Below are 21,057 nucleotides of genomic sequence, written 5' to 3'. Positions count from 1 at the left end.
GCAACGAAGTTCTAGAGAAAGAACCTGTTTCTGAGAGCTTCTATCTCTTAGAGCCAGCCAACTAGCCAAGGTTCGAATCCAATCCCCTTCCTCGTGGAGCATACTCTTCTTAGTTCTGTATTCACTGCCTACCTTGACTTCCGTGTCTATTAAAATGCAAAACTCGAATGCACGCCTCGCTGGGGGTTTAAAAAGTGCGCTTCGTCTACATTTTGGGCACTGTCCGAAAGAATAAGTGTATGATGTTTAACACACTACTGCTGTGGTGGAAGGGCTGGCACAAAGAATTGTTCGAGGGGATGTACCAAGAAATTTTCTAGAAGTGAGATTGATAACCTTGGATATGGGAGATCTGGTGGCTAGTGATAATTACAGAGGCGAATTCGAAGAGCGACTTAAATTTGTATTGAAAGAGGTAGAAGAAGCTCATGGAAAAGTTATTCTCTTTATTGACGAAATCCATTTGGTTCTGGGTGCCAAGCATACTGAGGGATCAATGGATGCTACCAAATTATTTAAACTGATGCTTGCTTGGGGCCAACTTAGGTGCATTGGAGCAACTACTCTGGAGGAGTACCAAAAGTATGTGGAGAAAGATGCTGCGTTTGAGCGACAATTCCAGCAAGTTTATGATTATTTGACTTTTCTGGTTAATCCTATGATAAGCCCTATAAGAGAAAGCCGAGAGTTCCTATTCCCACTGACAATATAGATTCAACCATGATTCAGAATAATGAATATGGAATTATATTAGATGATTAAGATTTGTCTGAGAAGTTCTGTTTTATCCTTATTTAATTATTGCATTAAGGGTTTGAATATTGAATTTTTCTTCGTTTTTCTTTATGGCTAGCTCCCCTCCTTGAGATTATCCTACCTTTACCATGTTAGATCCATATTCACCCCAGATTTATTAATCAAGGTGATGGATCAAAGAACCCAGATTTATTAATCAAAGAGGCAGACTAGCATTTGGACGCTCAGAGGATAATTTCTTGTATTATTTTATTTTATTTTATTTTTATTTTCTACTAGGTAGGCTTCAAGGTCCAAATTTTGAACTTGGGCTCTGATACCACGTGTGAGATTCCTTCCTAAGGTCTTCTAACTAAAAACTAAATTTCTCTAATTTTAAACACAATAAGATGGGAAATAACTTATTTATATCTAAACATTTATTTGATGATAATATACCATTAAAATTTATTTACCACAAATTAAATAAGTAAGAATTTCATTGCAACCATTTACATAAGTAATCAAGAAACGAAAGAATACTTGTTCCAATAGCTTAGTTGAGATAATCCTGAGCTCCTGACTCTGTTGGAATGCTCCTGTTGACTACCTGATTGGATTTTCCTCCCAATCAACTAGAAAGTATTTCCTAGCCCAGGGAACCTCTACAGGTTCCCTAGCCCTCCGAGCCGAAGTCCAACCAGATGTAGTGTGTCCAAGTTTAACAAACACTCCCAAGATCCATGTTTGTATTCCCTCATTTATCTCTCCATTCTCTCCATTCTCTTTCTCCACATTCCTCCCCCAAAACACAATCCTCCAAAACAAAATCAAGACCCTGGATCCCCCCTCTCCTCTCATCATCCTTCCCCTTTTATGCCTCTTCTTCCCATCCACCTCAACTTCCTATCATTAATGTCATGACTACCCCCTCATCTTTTCATTTAGTATCCTTGACTTTTCTTACCATATATTCTCCCAAGTAGATTTGAGAGGACATTTTGGGGATAAGATATGGATATTTAATTTGGAAATTAATTGGAGAAGACCATATCTTCTCCCAAGTAGATTTTGAGAAGACATTTTGGGGATAAGATATGGATATTTAATTTGGAAATTAATTGGAGAAGACCATATCTTCTCCCAAGTAGATTTTGAGAAGACACCTTGGGATATGGATATTTAAATTGGAATAAATGGAAGGAGACCATATCCTATCCAAAATTAAATTTGAGAACACAAGTTGGGAATTTAATAATAACAATAATAAAATTTATATCAGTAAATAAATTTACAGTTTCACAAATGTAGGTATGTACCAATATATCTTGATAATTATAAGTCAATATTTTCAGGTAATTTAAACACTAATACAATTTGCATGATAAGATTAAGTAGGGCATTGCACTTAAGGTATCAATCAAATAAAAAACTATAAGCATATCCATAATAAGTGGGGTTTTTACTCTACATATAACATAGTACTAAGCTTGATTACTCATTACATGCTCTTAGGTCTCATATCCAAAAGGCAGCTGAAAACTTATTTCCAACCCTTTGCCAAGGAAATAAGTGGTTGATGGTCATGCATTATATATGTAATTACACTTTGTCCATTGACAAACTTGATATTGGAACTTCTCCCTATTCTCTATACCTTATTTGGCACTAGGCAACTTCTCATGTTGCACCATCATTTGCACTATGCTCCTTGCCCGATGCAGACAAGCGGGTGAAACTCCTCAAATTGTGTATAAACGTAAGTAAGCATGTATCCAGATAGGTCTAAGGGTTGTAAGGTAAGTAAGAAAGGTCTATCTAAGCCATGTTGGATAAGTGAGTATTAAAAATGGATTGTATATTATGTTGTGACCAACTTGTGCTTATACAAGTAGGTGGAACGTTGGTTGTAGAAAAGCAAGGATAAACAGGGTGATGAGATAACAGTTTGAATAGAGACCCATGAGCAGTAGGTAACAGAGTTGATTTGGGAACAACTGGGTGTGATTCAAATAGGTTTATTTTATAACTGTGGGCAGTAGGGAACAAAGGGCATTTAGTAGCTATCAGTGGTTGTAACTTCGGGCAGTAGTAAACTGTGTGATTTGATAACTTTAGGTTCCCGACTGAATGTGTAGGTTTGAGATGAAGCCCCTAGGTCTTCTTGGCGGTCTGCTTCTCTAGGTCACAAGAGAAAGGAGGTAGAGATAGAAGATATCATGCATCTGTTAGCCTCCTATTGCCATAGGTTTCATATCTCATGATTGACTGTTTTACATGCCAAATATGTTATCTTTACATGCTGCAAGGTTCCACATTTCCAAGAAGTTCCATTTTGAAGAATCATACCATTTTTGAAGAGTTTTACAGTTAATGGAAAGCCAAATAGCTTAATCTTTGCTTCCCTAGGTTTAAATTGCTTGTTTTAGAAGATAGATAATGAATATCTGTCCAAACAGCTTAAGCTTGGCAGATCAGTAGCTAGGTATAGAAATGAAGGAGCCAAACTGCTTAATCTGGGCCCTTGGAAGAAATAAGGGTACACTTAGATAGGAGGGTAGTTAAAAGAAAAGAAGACAATTAGGGTCTGCAAGTTTAAGTGCACCCATTCAAAAGGAAGAAAAAATGTTAGGTAAGTAGGCTGGGTAAGTAGTTTTGTGGTTGCAAAATCAAGCTATGTGATCCATTTCATGTTTTCAAGTGTTATATCTATTCAGATCACAATTATGAGGCAGGTTTTCATTTGGAGGAGCTCAAGCAAGGCATGTCTAACTCCCCCTTCTTCTTATTCCCCAAATCATTCACTAACCTCCCCAAAGAGGTCAAGATCTGCTTGATATCTCTTAAGTTTCATCATTTGTCATATCATTGGCCTAAGTAAAGGTTTGCTTTGCTTAGGTGTACTCTTATTCACTCTATAAGTCATTTTCCCCTTTTAATTAGCCTAAGATCTCTAACCTTAGTGCTTTCTTGTCATTTTCATATTAACTTCTAACATTATTATGTAAATCCCTATCTGTTTCCCCTTCCCCTTACTAAAAAGCACTAAATAGCTCCCCTATGTACATATTCCCATCCCCTGACACTATAGCCCTATAACATCAGTTTGGGGAAATGCCAAGTTCATTTGGGGCTTGGCATTAGCCCTTCCGCGTCTTAAACCTGGAGTTAGTTTAACCTTTGGTTAAATTAATAACCATACCCCCCCCTCTCACACATAAACCTTATAGCAGTATCCCCTGCGCATACATTTTATTTGGGATTGATTTGATATTCGGTTAAATTAATAACCATCGGCGCCCACATAAAACCCATATAACCCACAAACCCAAAGTGTTGACCCCCTCGCCACATAAATAAATGATAAAATATTCAGCGGGCCCCGCTCACAAACCTGCCGTCAGCTCCGCGCTCCGTCAGCCCTCCGATCCGCCCTCCCAGATCCGACGACTCTCGGCGATTTCGAGCTGCCCCGACGTCCGACGCTTAGCCTCCGATAGGCTAGCGATTTTCCCATCGTACAAAAGACGTGTGTCTCCACACAATTGTATCGGAGCCCCTCTGACACATACCGCCCTCGTACAGAAGGCGGTCCGATAAAACCACAAACCGCCTTCTGTCTCTCCGCCCCCTGACGTCAGCACCACGTCAGCACTACGTCACCTCTGCATCAACCCGCCACTGCTACGTGTCACTGCCACCGCATCTGCCTCCGTCCCTACTCCGCCACCGTGTCCTGTGCCATGTCACCCTGCCGTACTGCCACGTCACCCTGCCATACCGGGACCCACCGCTGACATCATCACCGAAAAAGGCGCGAAGGGCGAAAATCACAGCAAAGGATGCCCAGAATGAGAAACTGAGGTAGTTTCGATTAGCATTGCTAAGAAAAAATGCTCAAAATGGAGGGCTTCTCATGGCTCGGCTACCTGCAAAACCCAAAAATTCGCGGGAGGCAACAGGATTTCTTCATGTATGTTCATATTCAATCGGCCAGCGCTGATAGCATTCTAGAGGCCACGAAAAGCATTTGCAGCAGCTGTTTTTGCCTTAAAAGAGAAGAAAAGGGGTGATTTGACAGTTTCAGAGTATCAGAGGAAAGATAAAGCCCAAATTAAATTAAAGAGTATCAGTGAAGCAACAAAGAGTATCAGATTGGCAATATCAAAGCAGGTGAATATTAAAGGCCTCCATCTAAGTCAAAGAAGCAGTAAAGGCCATTCAAAGCTCATCAAATCGGGATTAGTGCACATTAAAGCCACCTAAAAGCAACAGAACCGCCTTAGAGGTACAGATAAAAGACAAGGCACAGTTATTGCAGAAACACTGCACCGAGCCACCAAGGACACCATATTAACTCATTTTGATACAGATGCCTCCAGGACAGCTCAAATAAATATCTTCCTGCATTAATTCCAGGACAAGATTAGATTAAAGAACTCATTTCCCTCAGATCTGTTTAAGATCTGCTGGAATAGATATTTTTGGATATTTTCTCTATATAAACCACCCTAATTCATTATTTAAAGGGTTGGTTGGTTGATAATCCTCATTCTAGACTCGCGCTGTATTTTTTGAGAAGCTCTGTAATCAATGACTGTTGGAATGCTTTGGATGAAGAACTGACTGTTGTGTTATTTAATGGGCAAAGAGTGACCGTGGAATTCCTGTGCTACTACATGGCTCAATAAGTGTTTTCTTACCTCTGTTTACAGTTTATATATGTTTATGCCACCATTGTGTTACCATCTAAATAGCAAGAAAGAAGAATAGCTTAGGTTTTGCTTGACTGCACCCTATGCTCCGTTCTTGTTATTTCTATATGTTTTCTTTAGAAATGGTTATGAATATGCATACTTAAATGATCATGTTTACCCTATTTCTCTCACATATGACTGTTATTTAGGAATTCTTGACTGCTCCTAGACAAACTTTCATCCACCTTCCCTCTCTGTTAGCTAATGAAAGATTCTTAGTTTCCTTTCATCTCTGACCTTCATACCATCTTTATTCCAGCCTGATATTGTTCTATTTGTAGCTATCCTGCTCCGTATTCCTCTTGTGACCAAGAAAATGCAACAACGAGCCCTAATCCATGACTCCATGCCCAATGGTTTGAACTTCTCACACTATGCATCCCAACTCTACTTGAAAACATCATCCTTCCCACCAAAATCAAAACAAAATCCATGTACACCATAACTAGCCTAAAATCAACCCAAAACAAAGTTAAATCATAAAGAGAGAGCCCTCTCTGACTGTAGGTAGGCTAGGACCTGCAGCCCAAAGATTGGTTTGTGGTTACCTTGGCCGTATCCCTTAAGGAGCTAAGGGACAACCTGAGTGATAACATCATTGGCGACTCCGCTAGGGACCTTATTCAGAAAATTCCAAAAAACAAGTTAGAAGCTGGCTCCCAAGAAGAAAACACATAATACGAGGTCAAATCCAGACCCAAATCCACCAGCTGTCTTTGAAAATCCCAATTTAATCTCTAGAAACCTTAGCAAACAAAAACAAGAAGAGTTTGCTGATTCTAGTCCTGAAACAATTCATCATAGCTGTTTTCCAACCCCTGTTAAAGTTTTGTTTCGTTCAACCCCTACTTCCCCTTGTTCATCATGCACCTCTCCAAGCACCTTGTCCACACCTCCATTCACTGCGCATACTACCACTACCACCACTATTATTACAGCTCTTCCAGCTGTTCCAGTCGTTCCACTTATCCCTGTAAATATGGCTAACAGATATGCACCTTTACAGTTACTTGCAAATCCAGGGGCTATGCCTCAGGATTATCAAACCAAAATCACATATTTTGAAGGTACTGGTTCTAGCACAGCCCTGCAACATACCAAGAAAATGCAGGACTATTTTGAGAGTTATGAAATAGATGATGATAGTGTAAGAATGAATATTTTTGTCCAAAGTTTAACAAGAGATGTAAGGCCTTGGTTTAGAGCACTTGCTGCAAATTCCATAGCTGACCCAGAGGCCCTTTACCAAACATTTCTTAACAGATGGGAGAAGAAGAAGGACCCTCTGCACATATTATCCGAGTATGACACTATCAAAAGAGACCCTCAAGAAGTTGTCTTAGATTATTATGGCAGGTTTAACAATGTTTACAACGCTATTCCACAAAACCTTAGACCTCCACCTGATCTTGCTTTATACAAATTCCCTGATGGATTTGATTCAGACATGGCTTATCAGTTAAGGGAAAGAGCCCCTCAAACCTTAGCAGACATGTAGAATGTAGCTGTTAGTGTGGAGGCAAATCTGATTGCCAAGCGAAATAGAGCAAGAGCTGAGAGAAGAACCACTTTTAAAGATGAACCTTTAGCCTTTGAGCAAAAATTGGACACAATCATCAAAGGCATGGATAGTTTTGAAAATAGAATGGGAACTATTGAAAGAAAAGCCTCATGGGAAGGACAGCAAAACAATCCTATCAGAAATCCAAACTTTAAAAAAATCAGAACCCAAACGTTGGAAGGGCAAGTCCTGACCATGATATAAGACCTCCTTTTCATGAAAACTATGCTGAAGCATCCACATCTAGTGAGCAGATAGAGGACACTCACATAAACTTGATGGGTTTGAAGAGTGAACAACAAGTATTCCTAACCCAGGAAGACCAATATGACCAGGATATAAAGCAATTTCAGACCAAGTCTGGAGAGTCATTTGAATTCAAACAAGGCTATAATTCACCTGTCTACGAAGTCCATAAACAATACAAATTGAGGAGAAGAACCTTTGATGTGTCTGATCCCATCAAGCCAAAGGATGCCAAGCAGCCTAAGAAAGTAAAGGACAAGGCCGCTATCACAGAACCTGCTGATAAAACAGACCCAAAATTAAAAGAAGTGACCATAGAGGATGTATCTGACATGCAGCGCTCTAATAACCAGCCTTTTGTATCCTTTCCCTCAAAAGACAATGTAAATAGCACTCCTCAAAGCCTTCCCAAAACAGAACAATCTCAAGAAATCACTGATAACCAAGAGAAGATCATTGAAGATAAAATTGAAAAGGGAAAATCTGCCAGTCACAATACTAAAACACAGTCAGAAAAACCTTTTGATTTGGAAGTAGAAATTGGTAAATTAAAGATATCTATTCCTCTCTCTGAACTTGCCAAACATGAAGTGTACAGAGAACAAATCAAAAGATCACTACAAATGCCAGAGAACAGGGATGATGTTAATGTCTTAGATAATCAACCTGGATTACTTTTTGGTCCTGAAGTTAATGGTAAATAAGGACATGGAGCTGTTATACCCTTTTATGTCAGTTTGCACATTCATGATAAAGTGTTGCACAATGCTATGTTTGATTCAGGTGCTTCACACAATCTAATTCCCAAAGCTGTAATGGAGAAGCTAAACCTTGATGTCACTAGACCCTACAAAAACTTATTCTCATTTGATTCTAGTCAGGTCAAGTGTTTAGGCTTAATCAAAAACCTTTGGGTGTCTTTAGTCCAATTTCCCAACAAAACGATCCTAATGGACGTGGTGGTTGCTGACATTCCACCAAAGTATGGCATGCTCTTATCAAGATCTTGGGGAGAAAAACTCCAAGTATCTCTCCAGCTAGACCTCTCCTATGCCACTATTTCAGTCTTTGGGCAACCAAAGAGACTGTATAGAGAAACACTGATGAAGTATGTGGTAAGTAGTGAGGAAAAACCCCAAAACTTTCCCATTTACTCAATCCATTCTGATATGGATTCCTTTATATTGTTCAATGATGATAGCTGCCCTCCCACTGATGAGAAGCCTTTGCCTTTAGAACAAGAAACATGCATCAATCAAGAGTCGGTCGCCCATACTCGTGAAACTGTTAAAACAATTAGTGCAACCAACATACAAGAAGAACCACATGAAGCACAAAACCTAGGTCTGCCCAATCCTAAAACGACTGAAACTCTTAATATTAACCACAAGCAAGAAATCACATGGTATTTAGAGTTTGATGGTTCTGTTAATAAGCTAGGAGCAGGGGCAGGAATATTGATTCACAATACACAACAGCCATGCAGAGGGTCATGCTTACAGACTAAACTTCAAATGCACCAACAACATGGCAGAGTATGAGGCTCTCTTTTTAGGCCTTAAACTGCTCAAAGCTCTAGGAGCTGCAAAAGTGTCCATTCTAGGTGACTCCGATTTGATCATTCAACAGATGAAAGGTAACTTTGTTACTAATGACAATAGGCTAAGAGCTTATAGGTCTGCTGCCATAGAAATACTCAATTCCTTCACCGAATCTAAGCTTGCTAAGATTTCTAGAAGCCATAACATGCATGCCCATAGTCTAGCTACTTTTGCTAGCACTTGCAAGCTGCCCTTTGAGCCCAATTACCACTTTACTGCTGAGATAAAGCACAAGCCTGCTGTCCCTAACAATATCAAAGATTGGCAAGTGTTTGAGGATGATGCTCAAATCAACAATTTTCTTACCTTACAGCAAGAATTCTCAAGCTTAAACATTGATGAAGATGCCATGGATGACCCACAACAGCAAATGAGCCAAAATGAGCAAACTATAACAGCTGAAGCAACAAATCAAATGCTGCACCCAACCATTTTTGATGAGAAAAACATGCAAGAGCTGAAGCAAATGCATTTAGATGAAATAGCTGAAGCAGAGGCCGAAGTGATTGATTTAAAAGACAATTTTCTACCTGCTGGCCTCACTCCATTAGAAGACATATTTGATTCAAACGATGTCCCCAAAAAGCCAAAAATGCAGCCCTTAAACGCTGCTATGGAAGACTGTAATATTGGGACAACAGAGAAGCCCAAAATGATTAAACTGTCCAAGTCTTTGCCTCCTGATCAAAAACCAAAATATGTTGATTTATTTAAAGAGTTTCAAGATGTATTTGCCTGGAGTTATGAAGACCTTAAGTCCTATGACACCTCTGTTATTCAACATACCATTCCCTTAAAGCCACATCAAAAGCCCTTCAAACAGAAACTAAGGAGAATCAATCTACATCAAAAGCCCTTCAAACAGAAACTAAGGAGAATCAATCCTATGCTTCTCCCTTTGATTGAGAAAGAAATGAAAAGAATGTTTGAGGCCGGTATCATAGCACCCATTAGATTTTCAGAATGGGTATCCAATCTTGTTCCCACAAGGAAGAAAACATGGGAGATTATACTATGTGTGGACTTAAGAAATCTAAACCAAGTCTCCCTTAAAGATCACTACCCACTGCCAAAAATGGACCACATTCTACAAAGAGTAGTAGGGTCATCTACAATCTCTTTGCTAGATGGATTTTCAGGTTTTAATCAAATACTTGTTCACCCGGATGACCAAGACAAAACTGCCTTTACAACTCCATGGGGAACCTTTAAATATGTCAAAATTCCTTTTGGGATTAAAAATGCAGGGGCCACTTTTCAGAGAGCAATGGACATAGCCTTTGCCAAAGAAATCCATGATTTCCTAGTAGTCCACCTTGATGATCTCACTGCTTTTTCAAAATCAGACCAAGAACACTTAGAACATTTAAGGCAAGTGTTTCTAATTTGTAGGAAATATGGCATATCTTTGAATCCAAAGAAATCACTGTTTGGCCTAGAGGAAGGTAAGCTCCTAGGTCATATAATCTCAAAAGATGGCATTAGGATCGACCTGGATAGAATTCAAGCTATCCTTCAAGTGCCTCATCCAAGAAACATCAAAGAACTACAAGGTTTTTTACCGAAGATTAACTTTTTGAGAAGATTCATTCCTAATCTGGCCAAGCTCCTAAGATTATTAAACAATATGCTGAAAAAGGATTCTAAGGTCAAATGGACCATGGAAGCCAAACAAGCCTTTGAGGGCATAAAATCTGCCTTAACCCAAGCCCCAGTCCTCATGAGTCCTCAATTTGATAAAGATTTCATCATTTTCTCATTTGCATCTGAACACACCATTGCTGCTGTCCTTTTGCAGAAAGATGATTAGGGAAATGAAAAGCCAATTGCATTTTTCAGCCGAGCCCTTAGAGATGCACCCTTGAAGTACCAAATCATGGAGAAGCAAGCATATGCCCTTGTTAAAGCAATCAAAGATTTCAGAATTTACATTTTATATTCACATGTGATTGCTTATGTGCCAAATGCTGTTGTAAAAGACATATTAACTCAAGAGGGCATAGAAGGCAAAAGAGGCAAATGGATTGCCAATATCCTTGAGTATGACATTGAGATAAAACCCACCAAGCTGATAAAGGGACAAGGTTTAGCCAAACTGATGTCCGAAACCAATTTTCAAGCCTTAGACATTAATCAACTGGACAATGAACAGGAGTTGGCGACTCCACAGATCAGTCAAGCTTTTTTGCAATCCCCATGGTATGCTGATATATGTTTTATATTGTTAAACCTGTGTGCTCCTCCAGGGTTGTCCAGAACCAAAAAGAGATTTTTATAGATGAAAGCATCAAAGTTTTGTGTCTTAGATAGTGCCCTGTTTTGGAAAAATCATGAAGGAATATTGCTGAATTGTCTAACTATGAATGAAACTGACAGTGTCATGAAAGAATTCCATGCATGGGACTGTGGAGGGCACTTATATTGGAAGTCCACTGCTGATAAGATACTAAGGGTTGGTTTCTATTGGCCCTCTTTGTTTTCTGAAGTGAGAAAGTTTGCTATTTCATGCCACAAATGCCAAATCTTTGAAGGCAAAAGAAAGCTTCTGCCCTTGCCCCTAAAACCCATTTCAACTGAGAAGCCTTTTCAACAATGGGGTCTTGACTTCATTGGAGAAATCCATCCATCCTCTTCTGGACAACATAAGTGGATTCTAACAGCCACAGATTACTTTACCAAGTGGATTGAAGCCATCCCATGTAGGAAAGCCAATGACTCCACCATCATCCAATTCCTCTAAACCAACATTTTGTCCAGATTTGGCTGTACTGAGAAGATCATTACAGATAACGCTGCTGCCTTCAAATCCAAGAAAATGATCAGTTTTTGCCACAAATTCTACATTACCTTAGGTCACTCCACAACCTATTACCCTCAAGGTAATGGCTTGGCCGAATCATCCAACAAGAGTCTGATTAACATCATTAAGAAAGTCTTGGAGGAGAACAAGAAGAACTGGCACAAAAATCTTGTAAATGCCCTATGGGCAGACAGATTATCAACCAAGATATCCATTGGGATGAGCCCATATGAGTTAGTCTATGGCATGGAGGCCAAGTTCCCCTCTTCTTTGGGAATCCCTGTTATCAAATTGCTGCAAGAGATCCAGGCGGAGCCAAATGATATCCAAAGAAGAATAAACCAAACCATCCATTTGCAGCAAACAAGAGAGCAAGTGTACGACAGAGCTCAAATTTTACAAGAGAAGCTCAAGAAAATGTTTGACAAAAGAACCAAGGCTGAAGATTTCTGCATAGGCAACAAAGTCTTAAGATGGGATTCAAGAAGAGAGGACAAAGGAAAGCATGGCAAGTTTGATTTCTTGTGGAAAGGCCCCTTTATTATTTCTGCTGTTCAAAGCAACAACACATATTTTCTGAAGAGTTTGGATGGCAGCACAGCTGAAGAAGGCCCAGTCAATGGCCGAATGCTAAAGCACTATCATGATCCCTTTTGTTGAACGCAACACAGCTTTGTATACTATCTGTACATTAATATTTGTATTTTCAACACTTTTTCTTATAGCAGGCAAATAAGAGGGAACAACACAACAAATTTTGAAGGAAGATCAAAGAAAGCTCTATTTCAGATCTCTTTTTTTGAAATAATTCCAGAGAAGTGCTCAAGCAGATTTCAATATGTTTTACAAGCACCCAAAAGGCAAGAAGCAGAGCTGTAATTTTTCTACAATTCATCTCAAAAGGATACTGCATATCAGCGTATAAGAATTCAGTCAAAAGCATTGAGAAGAAGAAGAATTTCAGTTTACAGCAACAATTGAAGATCAAGGCATTCTGACCTGCTGTTCTTGGCTTTTCATGCTGAAAAACCATCCCCAAGTGGAGCCACTGTTAGCCTCCTATTGCAATAGGTTTCATATTTCATGATTGACTGTTTTACATGCCAAATATGTCATCTTTGCATGCTGCAAGGTTCCACATTTCCAAGAAATTCCATTTTGAAGAACCATACCATTTTTGAAGAGTTTTACAGTTAAGGGAAAGCCAAACAGCTTAATCTTGGCTTCCCTAGGTTTAAATTGCTTGTTTTAGAAGATAGAGAATGAATATATGTCCAAACAGCTTAAGCTTGGCAGATTAGTAGCTAGGTAGAGAAATGAAGGAGCCCAACTGCTTAATCTGGGCCCTTGGAAGAAATAAGGGTACACTTAGATAGGAGGGTAGTTAAAAGAAAAGAAGACAATCAGGGTCTGCAAGTCTAAGTGCAACCATTCAAAAGGAAGAAAAAATGTTAGGTAAGTAGGCTGGGTAAGTAGTTTTGTGGTTGCAGAATCAAGCTATGTGATCCATTTCATGTTTTCAAGTGTTATATCTATTCAAATCACAATTATGAGGCAATTTTTCATTTGGAGGAGCTCAAGCAAGGCATGTCTAACTCCCCCTTCTTCTTATTCCCCAAATCATTCACTAACCTCCCCAAAGAGGTCAAGATCTGCTTGATATCTCTTAAGTTTCATCATTTGTCATATCATTGGCCTAAGTAAAGGTTTGCTTTGCTTAGGTGTACTCTTATTCACTCTATAAGTCATTTTTCCCTTTTAAGTAGCCTAAGATCTCTAAACTTAGCGCTTTCTTGTCATTTTCATATTAACTTCTAACATTATTATGTAAATCCCTATCTATTTCCCCTTCCCCTTACTAAAATGCACTAAATAGCTCCCCCATGTACATATTCCCATCCCCTGGCACTATAGCCCTATAACATCAGTTTGGGGAAATTCCAAGTTCATTTGGGGCTTGGCATTAGCCCTTCCACGTCTTAAACCTGGATTTAGTTTAACCTTTGGTTAAATTAATAACCATACCCCCCCCCTCTCACACATAAACCTTATAGCAGTATCCCCCGCGCATACATTTTATTTGGGATTAATTTGATATTCGGTTAAATTAATAACCATCGGTACCCACATAAAACCCATATAACCCACAAACTCAAAGTTTTGACCCCCCCCGCCACATAAATAAATGATAAAATATTCAGCGGGCCCTGCGCACAAACCTGTCGTCAGCTCCGCGCTCCGTCAGCCCTCCGATCCGCCCTCCCAGATCCGACGGCTCTCGGCGATTTCAGAGCCGCCCCGACGTCCGACGCTTAGCCTCCGATAGGCTAGCGGTTTTGCCACCATAAAAAAGATGCGTGTCTCCACGCGATTGTATCGGAGACCCTCTTACACATATCGCCCTCGTACAGAAGGTGGTCCGATAAAACCACAAGCCATCTTCTGTCTCTCCGCCCCCTGACGTCAGCACCACGTTAGCGCTACGTCACCTCTGCGTCAACCCGCCACTGCTGTGTGTCATTGCCACCGCATTTGCCTCCGTCCCTACTCCGCCACCATGTCCTGTGCCACGTCACCCTGTCGTACTACCATGTCACACTGCCGTACCGGGACCCACCGCTGATGTCATGCTAACATCATCACCGAAAAAGGCGCGAAGGGCAAAAATCACAGCAAAGGATGCCCGGAATGAGAAACTGAGGCAGTTTTCGATGCGTGATTAGCACTTAGTGCTAATCGCGCATCGCTAAAAAAAAATGCTCAAAATGGAGGGCTTCTCATGGCTCGGCTACCTGCAAAACCCAAAAATTCGCGGGAGGCAATAAGATTTCTTCATGTATGTTCATATTCAATTGGCCAGCGCCGATAGCATTCTAGAGGCCACGAAAAGCATTTGTAGCAGTTGTTTTTGCCTTAAAAGGGCAGAAAAGGGGCGATTTGATAGTTTCAAGAGTATCAGAGGAAAGATAAAGCCCAGATTAAATTAAAGAGTATCAGTGAAGCAACAAAGAGTATCAGATCGGCAATATCAAAGCAGGTGAACATTGAAGGCCTCCATCCAAGTCAAAGAAGCAGTAAAGGCCATTCAAAGCTCATCAGATCGGGATTAGTGCACATTAAAGCCACCTAAAAGCAGCAGAACCGCCTTAGAGGTACAGATAAAAGACAAGGCACAGTTATTGCAGAAACACTGCACCGAGCCACCAAGGACACCATATTAACTCATTTTGATACAACTGCCTCCAAGATAGCTCAAATAAATATCTTCCTGCATTAATTCCAGGACAAGATTAGATTAAAGAACTCATTTCCCTCAGATCTGTTTAAGATCTGCTGTAATAGATATTTTTGGATATTTTCTCTATATAAACCACCCTAATTCATTGTTTAAAGGGTTGGTTGGTTGATAATCCTCATTCTTGACTCACGCTGTATTTTTTGAGAAGCTCTGTAATCAAAGAATGCCGGAATGCTTTGGATGAAGAACCGACTGTTGTGTTATTTAATGGCCAAAGAGTGACTGTGGAATTCCTGTGCTACTGCATGGCTCAATAAGTGTTTTCTTACCTCTGTTTACAGTTTATATATGCTTATGCCACCATTGTGTTACCATATAAATAGCAAGAAAGAAGAATAGCTTAGGTTTTGCTTGACTGCACCCTATGCTCAGTTCTTGTTATTTCTATATGTTTTCTTCAGAAATGGTTATGAATATGCATACTTAAATGATCATGTTTACCCTGTTTCTCTCACATATGACTGTTATTTAGGAATTCTTGACTGCTCCTAGACAAACTTTCATCCACCTTCCCTCTCTGTTAGCTAATGAAAGATTCTTAGTTACCTTTCATCTCTGACCTTCATCCCATCTTTATTCCAGCCTGATATTGTTCTATGTGTAGCTATCCTGCTCCGTATTCCTCTTGTGACCAAGAAAACGCAACAGCAAGCCCTAATCCATGACTCCATGCCCAATGGTTTGAACTTCTCACACTATGCATCCCAACTCTACTTGAAAACATCATCCTTCCCACCAAAATCAAAACAAAATCCATGTACACCATAACTAGCCTAAAATCAACCCAAAACAAAGTTAAATCATAAAGAGAGAGCCCTCTCTGACTGCAGGTAGGCTAGGACCTGCAGCCCAAATATTGGTTTGTGGTTACCTCGGCCGTATCCCTTAAGGAGCCAAGGGACAACCTGAGTGATAACAACATCAATAGATCTAAAGCAGAGATAGAGAAAATATCATCAGGCGGGAAGCAAGAGAGATATGATCAGTGGGTAGGTTAACTGCGGACTTAAGGTTCATAGTGGGCTTTTAGTGAACGTCGTGTCTCGATCGGTCTCAACTTGGGAAATATAATCTCTCGTGTATGGTGGGTGGATGACTGGGTGTGTAGCGATGGGGTTTATGATCTAGTTTGTGTGGCCAATTCTAGCAATAAAGAAAAAAGAGCAATAGTTTGTGTGATCTATGTATATTATGGAGCTTTTTGTAAGCTGATTTGATTATGCCATTCCAAGTATACAGTCTTCTCATTTATCCTTATCCGTGGTTGCTTATTGATTAGCACCTACTCATTAGTGAACTTAAATTTGTTACCCGTACCTGAAGGTATTCAACTAATCATGAAATCCTAAAGCTAGTAGTAACGGTTGGTAGAGTGAAGCAGGTTAGTATGGGTGAGTGGGTGAACGAGCTACTTTTGGGGGAGACATCAACTAGGCAGAGAAGTGGTTTCACAGAGAACAATAGTTGTAGTTATATGATGAAAACTAGGGCAGACAGAGTTGTACAACAATGAATGATGATGGTACTAATAAAGTATGGCAAGTGAATCTTAGGGATGACAAAGGTACACGAGTAGATGAAGGAGTATGGATGAATGGTGATTGTTGAGTTAACAATGGAATTGACTATGATACCAATGTTACAAACAATATTTCTTTGTATTTGAAGACATGATATATTTGTTATTATATAAATGTATTGATTGACAAATAATTGTTAGAATGATGAATATTGTAGCGAGAGCCCTTCTTATACTTACCTGAGAGGGGTGCCCTTTCACTAATGGACATGTCTTGTGTCTATCACTAACTAATTAACTAACATTTATTATTTTAGTAACATCACAACATACATAACACTTTACATCTTCCCCGTTCATTTCCATCTCATTAATAAAAAAGTTATTCCAACTGATGGTTGACTTGTCAAGTGTCGATGTCAAGAAATAGTTAAGAAATCCCAAGTCAAATGAAGCTATAAGTCTAGAGGTGAAGAACAAATAAAAATGTTAAAAACCAAGAATGATAAAGCTTGAGCTACACTAACTGGCCATGAGGACAATTCCCCTAGAACCATGCTTAAAAATTCACATCTAAAGAAGAAGGGAGTTGACAAATGAAAGGAGAAAATAAATAAAGAAAGAAAAAGGTAGAGAAAGGGGTAGTATAAAATGATGCTAAGGAATTGGTGATTCAAAGCTAAAGCTCCCTCCTAATGGCCTATGTGTTAAACATGCCTAACCTTTAAAAGTCACTAGATAAGATTAAAGACTTGTACATCATCTTACATGACTTCGAGGATCAATATCTAAAGATTCCATTCCCCTCCCATAAGTTATCCATCATATAAACTACTTTTTAACTTGGTAACCTTGGAAATAGCTCTCGTCTTAGAATTTGACACCTGTATTAGGGTAAAGGTTGTTCTCCCATGGTAAAACTTAGGCAATTCTTAAAATTAAGTTGTGTTATAATGTTCTTAGAGGTAATCAATATGTATGCATCACCTTGTAAAGGGGTTAGACCCACCACTATAAATGGGTGCCTTGCACCAAGATTTGTGCACACATATCTAAGGTTGCATCTATGCCTTAGGATCCATGACACTACATTGGTGTAACTACCCCTCCCAGATTTACACAATTTGAAAAGCTCTCTGAGGTAAACATGAGCTGAGTGTCACTATGATATGACTTGACCTCCAAGTTCCAATTATGGAAGTGGGCCTACAAACTGGAACACATACTGACATCCCTTAGAGACTACAGAGTACTCAGGAGCCTACCAAACACCCTAGGTGATCAATCCCTGAGTTGGAACTCTTTTAAGTAGGTTTACTCCCCATTCACACCCATAACACTTCGTGCATGCAGTTGGGAGGCTATAACTGCACCCACAAGCCTGTCTCCAAGTAGATATGACCCAAAATCCCCTGTTTGGTGCATGCGGCCGCGAGATCTTTGCCACTTTTTCAGGCTAGCCTCTAGACCACTATCCAGAACTGCCTATAACTTTCTAGAATCATGATAATGATGATAACAATGCTAAACAATCAAAACTTGAACAAGATCTTGACCTAAACATGCATAATACATGACAGACATTTCGTCATAAACATAGAAGCTACATGTTATGAATTCATATTTGATCATAAAGTTCTAAACTTCATCTCAAAATCACCAAGAATGCTCTATGCCCTCTCGAGTTAGCTGCAATAACACTTGTTAGCCCATGCATTCATCAACCATTAAGTAACTTATCATATCATGAACGTGATCCATAGTAAGAGAACATAATCTAACCGAGCATATAACCAACATATAACCATAATAGAAACCATGGCAAATCAACCAGAAGATCACTGTAATAACTAGTGCAAATGCTCATAAGTCATAATAGGAAATAACTCATATTAACACATGAAAATGGCAACCAAGTCAGGGACTTCCATGTACCACCCGACCATAGATTAGGCTTAACCAAATATCTCTTTTAGTCAATCACCCCCACACCATATTCCAAGCATGAATGTGAGATCATATATGTTAAACCAAAATAAAAGCAACCAGGGCTTCCATAGGCCAAACCACCTAAACCATAGTGATTTTACGTAACCGGTCCCGAAATCACCAACATCAACCAGATTGATCTTTATCAAAGCTATTCAAGGCTCCAGTGATTCCCTCTCAACCCACAACCTCCAGGGATCCAAGTTGTTACAGGGCTCCAAATAACTACCATCTCAACCCATAGGCTCCACAGACCCAAGCTGTTCTAGGGCTCCAAAGATCTTATCTCAACCCACAACCATAGGGAACATGAGAACCAATTAGAAAAAAAAAAAGGGGAACCCACTACACCATTACCATCTAAGAAATGGAAATGTAAGGTTGATCTTGGGTTGTGTTATATTCTTTCCACGACTACCCCACGCGCAGGGAGTATGTAGGGGGGGTGATAGCCCCCCTGCACGGGGTCCGGGGCTCTCGCCTAGGGAATTTTTTTTTTGGACCCTATATTAGGTGGGCGGACCTACCTATGGTTTTGTGCATGGATTTCACACATGGTTTTGGGCATGATGGTTTACTGTCCATGGTATTTTGTAGATCCGGTCAAGGGAACTATGGTTATGTTCTAATCCAAGGTTAATGGATTGGGGTTTATGGATGCTTAGACATGTATATATATGTATTATAACATTGAAAGGAACATAATGAAAAATCAATTTGGTAGTCCTGGTTTTGGGATCCAGGGAAAATCTCTGTGTATATCTATTTTATGTTTTATGCTCCCGCCATTGTTTATTTTCTGTTTTTAGAATTTGTATGTAGGTAATTTCTTTACGGGGTTAAAACCTTCAGTTGAAACCACTTTCAATCAAGACAAATCTCCATGCCAATGACAACAAATAACCATAAAACCACATGCATATGCCATGCATAAAAAAAATAGCAAGGAGATCACACATGAAACTTGTTACCTGCAAAATAAGCCTGTTGTAGTTGTTGATCCAACTGTCTCCCTGCGCTCCCTTGCTTTACTTTGCTTGCTTTCTCCAAATTCAAGTGAATTCTAAAGTGCTCCAAGAATGATCTAAGTGTGTAAGAGTGTATGAGGGAATGAACAAGAGCTCAACTCAAAACTGTCAAAAAGTTATCAATTGTTTCTCTGATGCGTTTTTATCATTTATGTCTAGACTCTTCCTTTCCTTTTTCCTATTTTCTTTCATTTTCTCTCTAATTTCCCTTGCATGCATATTTGGGTGTCTCTTCATCTTCCTTTTCTCTGATTTTCCTTTATTTCTCATAATTAAATGCCAATTATTGCCTCTTTTCCTTTGCCAATTTCCATAACCATTATTAAACCGAAAGTGATGCCCACTATAATGTTTTCCCACCATTCAACTTGAATATGTATCCAATGACCTTGGTCTTATTTTATTTATGTAGAAAATCAACAAGGGGTTGTTACAAACCCCTCCCCCTTGGAGGAATACTGTCCTTGGTGTTCGATGATGCTTATGACCAACAAAACATATTGCCTATGAAGTGTTATACCACAACTTGATGTAGTATTTACAACATACCAAACTGCTAAAAACATGACCACCATACTTCTTACTAAAGCTTTATAACACAACTCGATGCAGTATTTTCAACATATGGCTTATTGGATCTTTATAACACAACTCATTGCAATATTTACAACACACATACACACAAACACAACCAAAACACATATGCTCAACCAACAAATAAGGAAGGATACAAAGCTTGCATTTGATCATCCATCTCCCATGTAACTTCATTGGGTCCAAAGTGCTTCCACTTCACACTTTAACCTACCCTATTACTTGGTTCGAAAAGATGAGTTGTTTCCGCTGCAATATGTATTATGACTTTGGCCGGAATTCTCCCTTTGGTTCCACCTACAATATAAACCAATAAATCACATGATTAACATCCTGGACATATCTCTTAAGCAATGAAACATGGAAAAATCATGTAATTTCACTATTGGTGGTAGTGCAATTCTTTAGGCCACTGGTCCATTCCCCTAAAGGATCTCAAAAAGCCCACAATACCGAGATGCCAACTTGGCACATGATCCAATCCTCAAGGAGCTCCTCTTGGGCATGATGCGCAAGTACACATGCTCTCCAACCTTAAATTCCTTTAATGCTCTATGCTAATATGCATAACTCTTTTTTCTATCGTGTGTTGTCTTTAAATTCCTCCTAATAACCTGCATCTCCTGCTCCATCTCAAACAACATATTTGGTCCAATCAACACCCTGTTCATTGGATCACTCCAACTGATAGGAGTATTACAAATCCACCTGTAAAGAGCATCAAATGGACTCATCTTCAAGGAATCATGATATCAATTTTTATATGCAAACTCCTCTAGTGGAAGATAATCTTCCCACTTCCTCTGTGGATGCATGACATAAATCCTCAAGAATCCTGGTAACCCTATATGTCTGTCCATTTGTCTACGAATGATAAGTTGTATTGAAAGCTAACTTTGTCCCCAAGACTACCAACAATTCCTTCTAAA

General features: G+C 39.5%; 1 pseudogene; it reads left to right on the top strand.

Moving 5' to 3' along the window:
* Positions 1 to 343: 343 nt before the first annotated feature.
* LOC149168593 (ruBisCO large subunit-binding protein subunit alpha, chloroplastic pseudogene) overlaps positions 344 to 21,057 on the top strand; it is a 174,693-nt pseudogene continuing 153,979 nt past the window's right edge.

The sequence above is a fragment of the Pinus tabuliformis genome, chromosome 4_2, assembly GCF_031772625.1.
Source record: "Pinus tabuliformis cultivar Carrire ecotype Pingquan chromosome 4_2, CPIR1, whole genome shotgun sequence".
NCBI classification, from domain to species: domain Eukaryota; kingdom Viridiplantae; phylum Streptophyta; class Pinopsida; order Pinales; family Pinaceae; genus Pinus; species Pinus tabuliformis.
The sequence above is the reverse complement of the archived record's forward strand: the minus strand, read 5'-3'. Positions and strand labels throughout refer to the sequence as shown.